This window comes from Cupressus sempervirens, chromosome 2, assembly GCF_028749045.1.
Source record: "Cupressus sempervirens isolate cs-2001-9-10 chromosome 2, ASM2874904v1, whole genome shotgun sequence".
In the NCBI taxonomy this organism is placed as follows: Eukaryota; Viridiplantae; Streptophyta; class Pinopsida; order Cupressales; family Cupressaceae; genus Cupressus; species Cupressus sempervirens.
Genome location: NC_143119.1, coordinates 589,801,374 through 589,807,989, shown reverse-complemented (window position 1 = coordinate 589,807,989; position 6,616 = coordinate 589,801,374).

Here is a 6,616-nt window from a genome sequence, read left to right as displayed (position 1 = left end):
TCAAAACCATAGTTCAAAATAATAAGCATAATAGTATGGTAAACCAATTATAAAGAGAGATTAAACAACATAATGTGTCTTGAAGGGCAAGAGTTTTAGTTTAAACTAGTTTTAACAAAACCATTGAAACAAAAAGTAAAATGGCCTAAATGGCAAGAACACTTGTTATGTAAGCACCACATAGATTAACACATTAATTCCCTCTACCCAGTCTCTTAGACAACAAGATATCTACCCATTCTTCTTTCAGGGACTTAGAAAGCTCCTTTGCATCCTTTGCCTCCTTCATCTACTTTACGGACATGTCAATGTTGGCAATTTGGTACTTGAGGGTTCCAACCAAGACACCACCAGTTTTACCTTTACCCAAGCTATAAACTATAGTATTGCTCAAGTTTAGCATGGGAAAAAATAAGGGGTTAGGGATGAAAGTATTCTATAGGGGGGATTAACAACAGGTGTTAGGGAGGGGTCCCTCACGGGATTTAGGGTCTCCTTACAAGAAGAATCTTTTGACTCACTCTTTGGAGACATTTTGCCTTCAGTGTCTATCAAGGGCTCCTCTTTATTAGCTAGGTCTTTAATGGATTTCATATCCCTTTCCTTGGTCTGCATCCCACTAGAGCAGTGAGTTTGACATTGCAGAGTGTGCTCAACACTATCTTCAAGGTTAAGGGTATTTTTCCTAGGCATTTTGCCAGGAAAAGTATCAAGGGCTTCCAAAGCCTCTCTATGTTTTCTAGCTCATAGGGTTAAACAGTGGAGGAATCACTAGAGGAAGAAGGGCTTATAATGGGGGTGGCCAACTTTGTTATATGATAACCTATGAAACCTAGAAGTTAGAAATGTAACAACTAATATGAGACAAAAAATACACATAAAAATATAAAGTAAATAGATACATGCAATTCTTTGTGTGTTTAAATGTTTCTAGATATATACACAGATATAGAAGAGGAAAATGTTTGAGGTTGTTTGCAGACTTACCAAGTCATTATGTTGGTATTTCCACCTACACAAGAAGCCACATAGATAAATCAAAAGAAAAATAGACAAAACTATAAGTGGTTTAAAAATAGGGGATGTGGTAAATCCCGTAGTGCTAAAAGATGTGATCCAGGAGAACTAGAGAACATCAAGATGTGATCCAAAAGAACTAGAGAACATTGATATGTGATCCAAGAGAACTAGAGAACATCTAAGAGAGAACCAAGATATTTTATGAGAGAATCCAAGATGAAGATTTCTTGGAGTCAAAAAAATAGATTTCAAACATGAGAAAAAGAGGGAAATAAAGGTCTATTGAGCTCATCTTGGAAGATTTTGAGTTGTTCCACTAACTTGGGTAGGTTATTGGTGAAAATTTTCTTAGAACCAACATTTGAATGCTAAGATGTAGTTTGTCAGCACAAAACGTAGATGTTCTGTGGTGCAATAGTATCTAGATAAATTGTAGTAAAAAATAATGAGACAAAATCATCATGTGATTATTAATTAAATGATTTAATAATGTAGTTGTTGAAAAGTACTTGGAGCATCCTAAGAAGGAAAAGACTATTGCAAGGGCTAAAGTGAGCCTACACAAATTATAGGGGAATGTACAATGGTTATGACATTATAGGTGAGATTGCAAATTGGTATTTATATTTTTACTCTATAATGAATATGTTACACTTTATATTATTTTGTCTATCCTTTCTACAAATGTAAAGATTAAATTTATTGGTACATAATTTTTCTCAAAGATTAGAGTAGAAAGAAATTTCAACATCAAGGATAGAGAATGGAGAATTTTATGGGCATTAATTTTAACCTTAGGAAGCTTAAGATGGATAATGTGCTTATAGATCAAGATCCACGATTCATGAAGAGTTTCTTATATCCACTTGTACTCCTAGCCATGAAGCTCCTAACTCAGAGATAGATCATCTAAATAAGAAACCTCTCATGAATATTAGGATATTTAAATATCAATCCAAGGATGTAGGCTTGAAACATGCTTGAAATGGACCAATATTATGTATGCATCATGCTACCATTCTAGTTGTTACCTATTCTGCTAAAAAGTTACTAGAATGAAAGAAATAAACTAAACAATTTAACAGGATCATGATCAACAATGGCTAATGCTAAGTAATGAATTAATTAGCTTCCAAATAAACATGATAATGAATAATAGATAGGAAATACAAAATATTTTAAGCCTACGTAAAGATAAAATAATATCAATACTAACTTATTAAAAAATGTCTAGGTTGTAGAAATATCAAACAGTCTAACAATAATGTTTAATTGACACTACACTATCAACCAAAAAGCTTAACTACTTATTCTAACAATATGAAATAAAGAGTAAGGATGTGTGCCTCAAGTGGATCCCTTGAGGACAATCTAGTTGCAATCCACAAATGATAAAAACTAAATCAGAACTTTGTATATTCATGTATGCATACCAATTACAAAAGATAATATATTCATAATGTCATTAACAATTTCAAGTACTTGAAGCTACCACATATATAGATACCTAATAAATAAATTATTCATCTATCTACCTCCTTAAATGTAAAGAAGGATGTTTATTGAATCATAAAGATCTAACAACACATCAGAGTCCTACTCAGATTGTCCAATATCAACATTTTAAAACATAACTACACATTCCTTGTATGATAATAGAAACATTAAATTGTTTGTTGTAAACTACAAACTTCTATTTGAATAATTTTGTATTGAATCCTCTATTCTCTAGCATATCAAAAAGGAAATTTCACTCCAATGCATTAGTTCAAACTCGCTCTACTGCATGGCTATAGGAAATTTTATAGTCTTTAGCTAAAGTAAGCTAGTTTATAATTCCCAAGTGCTACAACAAATGTCTAGTAAAAAGATCACCATATTCAACATATTTCCATCTATTCTCATCATATTTACTCATATAATTAATCATAATATCATGATAAATTAATAAGCATAAAAAAGTGTCACGTGTATCTCTAGAAAAATAAATTGTATCCTTGTATAATTCCTTTCTTACATGGATCACATTTTATCATGTGTATCCTCCCATATACATTTCCTTTTATCATACATTAGTTTCACAATACTATTAGCATCACCATACATATTTGGGCTTTAGGTCCAAATTTGGGTTTGTTTTAGGAAGTCAAGTGTTACTCCTAGGTAAGGGTTAGTTGAGTCACCCTTGACCCCAATAATCAGCCCCAAATTTAAATTGGGTAGTGGCTATTTGGTCTTGGAAGGATTTCTAAATCCACATTGGTCTCCTTAGAGGTTCACACCAAAGATGTATTGTAGATATTTATAAAGAAGATATCCTTCCTTGTTTTGGAAATCATAAGAAAGACTTCAAAATCTATTCATTAATTCAAGAATTCATGATATCAATCATTCAAGGTGCAAGGAGAAGCATATAAATAATCCAAGCATTCTAGAGCTACCATCCCTCCATTTCCTTCATTGTGGAAAGCTTCAACAACCTTCATGAAAGCATGTTTTTTATGAGATCCTATTAGGTCCTTATGGATTCAAGTTATTACACCAACATTTATGATTAGACTCAAAGAGCATTACATCATCAAGGAAACAGGTGACCCATGCATAAGAATATATGGAAATGTCATTTAAGAGCTACATTTTGTAGGTTTTTTCATCAAAAAGTGAAAGGTCAAAGGTGGATTGAATTTTCCCTGACCTTTGCATCACCCTAACCCTTAGAGTTTTCCTTTTAACCCTCAACATTACTTGTTGCTCTTTGAATCACATTTGACACTCAACTCACTCATAACTTCCTATTTCTCAATGAATTTTGGTTTAAGCAGTATCATCATACAATTTAAGAACCTTACAAGTGTGTACAATTTTGTGATTGTTTAGCACCCACCTTAGAGTGTTTTTTTTTTATCATGTATAATAGGACACTATGTTGTGCTATTATGAGTCCATTGTTAATCCAATTTAACCAAAGATTGATATAAGCCCTTGTTTCTAGGTGTTCTATTTTATCATTTCACAAATTCATATTTGTTTAATGACATAGGCCGTACATTACCATTTTTTGCCTTTCTATTTTATCTTGACCTTGTAATCCATTGTGCTTTAATATTTGGGATCCCCTCATCATGTGGGGCATATGGCCCTAATCTCAAACCTAATTGATGAGAAATGACATACATGTTATCTTATCAAGAAGATGACTCTCAATTTGTCTTCTATCTTTATTTTCCCCAAAATTCAAATAGGTGTCTTTCCTTATTAGATAAGTGGAATTTCTAGATCCATGTTAACCTCCTTCAAGTTTTGATCCCTAAAATATAGTGAGAGGTATAACATTAACATATATATATATTTATTTTTATGTAAGACAAGTTGGAATTCAAGATCTCTCCTACAATTTTGCACCCAAGCATTCTCAAGCAAGATCTCAAGTATTCTAATGTATTTTCATGGAAATATTTTCCATGGATCAAGATTTTTTTATTGTTGAAAGCAAGAAAAAGAGTACACCATGAAGGAACAAGATCATCTAGTAGAATCACCCATCTACATATATTCAAGCATCCACATTCCTTCAAGAGTTTAAATCTTCAACTCTTCAAGTCATTCTTTTCTCTCCATCGAGCATTGTGGCAAACTATAACATCCATTACTCAAGTTTTTACCTTTCGTGATTTCCTTTTGGGTTTTTGTGTTAAGTCAAAGCTTCTAAGCTTTGTGATTTTCTTTTGGGTTTCTGTGTGAATCAATCCTTCTAAACTTTAACCATAAATTCATTCACCACACATCCATCTCACAATTTTCATGTAAACTGAAATAGCTAGCTAAACATATTCATCCATAGCATGAAAGCAAATAACATTCAACATATGTATGACACAAGATATTTGGTTACCCAAAAAGCCTCCAATGAGAAGGTAAAACTGGGGTGGGATGACACCCACAAATCTCCACTACTGCAATAATAAAGTGTATTCGATGAAGGCTACAATGTTTGATCATAAACTATGATCTACCCTATGAAAGATCTTTCCTGTTAAAGGCTTACAAGATTGTTAGATCTTACCTTGTTAAAGGATTTCAATACCTTGTTAGAAGTGCTCTTGATTAAAGGAATTAAAATTCATAATGAAGTAAGAACTCTATTTAAGGATTTACAACATCCTACTAGGACTACTCTGTTAAGAGATTTAACTGGTTCACCTGCTAGAATGTCTCAACAATGATCCTTCAGTTAGCACTATGTTGCTAGATAAGAGGTCACCTCTTTCCTAATGTGTACTTGATCCTCTTTGATTAGATGTATCACTTATGTCCTCTAATTCCTTTCCTTTGTTCTCCTCTAACTAATTCTGCAATGTATCTCAATTCACAACTCCTTAGCCACCATGAATGATCTGCTTACACATGCAAACTTCTCTCTTCACTCCTTCCACTCTCCTTATATTTAGGGTTTTTTCTCCTTAAGAAGACCTAGGTGACTTAGGGTTAGGTATGAATCAATGACTATGATACATCCATTTTTTGCTTAAATCATCCCTTCAACTGATTGGTTGCATGTACTTCATAAAGATCCTAAATAAATATCCATCCTTATCATCTAGAATCACAAAATAATCCTTAAGTCAACTAAAAAATTATTTACATAGAAGTTTGTGCCTTTACAAACGACTATGTTCAAAACTATTTACTCGACACTTGAAGTTTTTGATGCTCGACATCCACTATCTCTTCAATGTTGTAACTCGGCCTTTGAATGACTCGACATCCACTAATCACTCAACATCTAAATGACTCAGCATCTACTATCTGCTCGACACTTGAGTGACTCAACATTTACTAGTTACTTGGCACATACTGTATATCTCTCACTCGACATATACTAGCTAGCAACTTATGCTTGACAAACATTACTTTGTTTGGCATGAACTATGAAAATGACTTAAGTATATTGCCACTCATATGTCAAAACCAATCTAACATTAACAATCTCTCCCTTTGACATGAGTGGCAAAAATACTTGGTCATGCATGAATAACCTTAGCTCTTTGAGCATAACTCAAATAATATCCATATCATACTTGGCTTACATACAAAATTTCAAAACTTCAAAATTTTGCAAAACGTATGACTCATCAGTCATACCTCAAAATTCTATAACTCCCCTTGAGTTGATTGTTCCATTCTGAATCTAAAATTGAATACTCTTGTTGAATAGATTTGTTGTGTTGACTCTACCTCTGTAGTCTCTATTTATGTTTTGTCGCCCCCAAAACTTATTTTTACCTTTCATGCATTCTCCCCTTTCTTCATTCTCTCCCCTTTCATTCATTCTCCCCCTTTTAGAACTTATGTCATGGGTTGTACATGAATTGTGTGTTTGTCCAATAAATATTTATGGACCTCCATTATTATCTTCAATGATGCATCCTAGTTTTCACATGCTACCTCCAAATATTTTATCTATATGTCTAACTTTACAGTAAGGGTGACAAAGCCTTCATGCGTAGAAAGATGGGGATCTTTCTTCAACAATGTCTTTGCATAGGCTAGTTCCTTATATAACAACTCCATGTGTGGGGTTAACATAGATTGGATG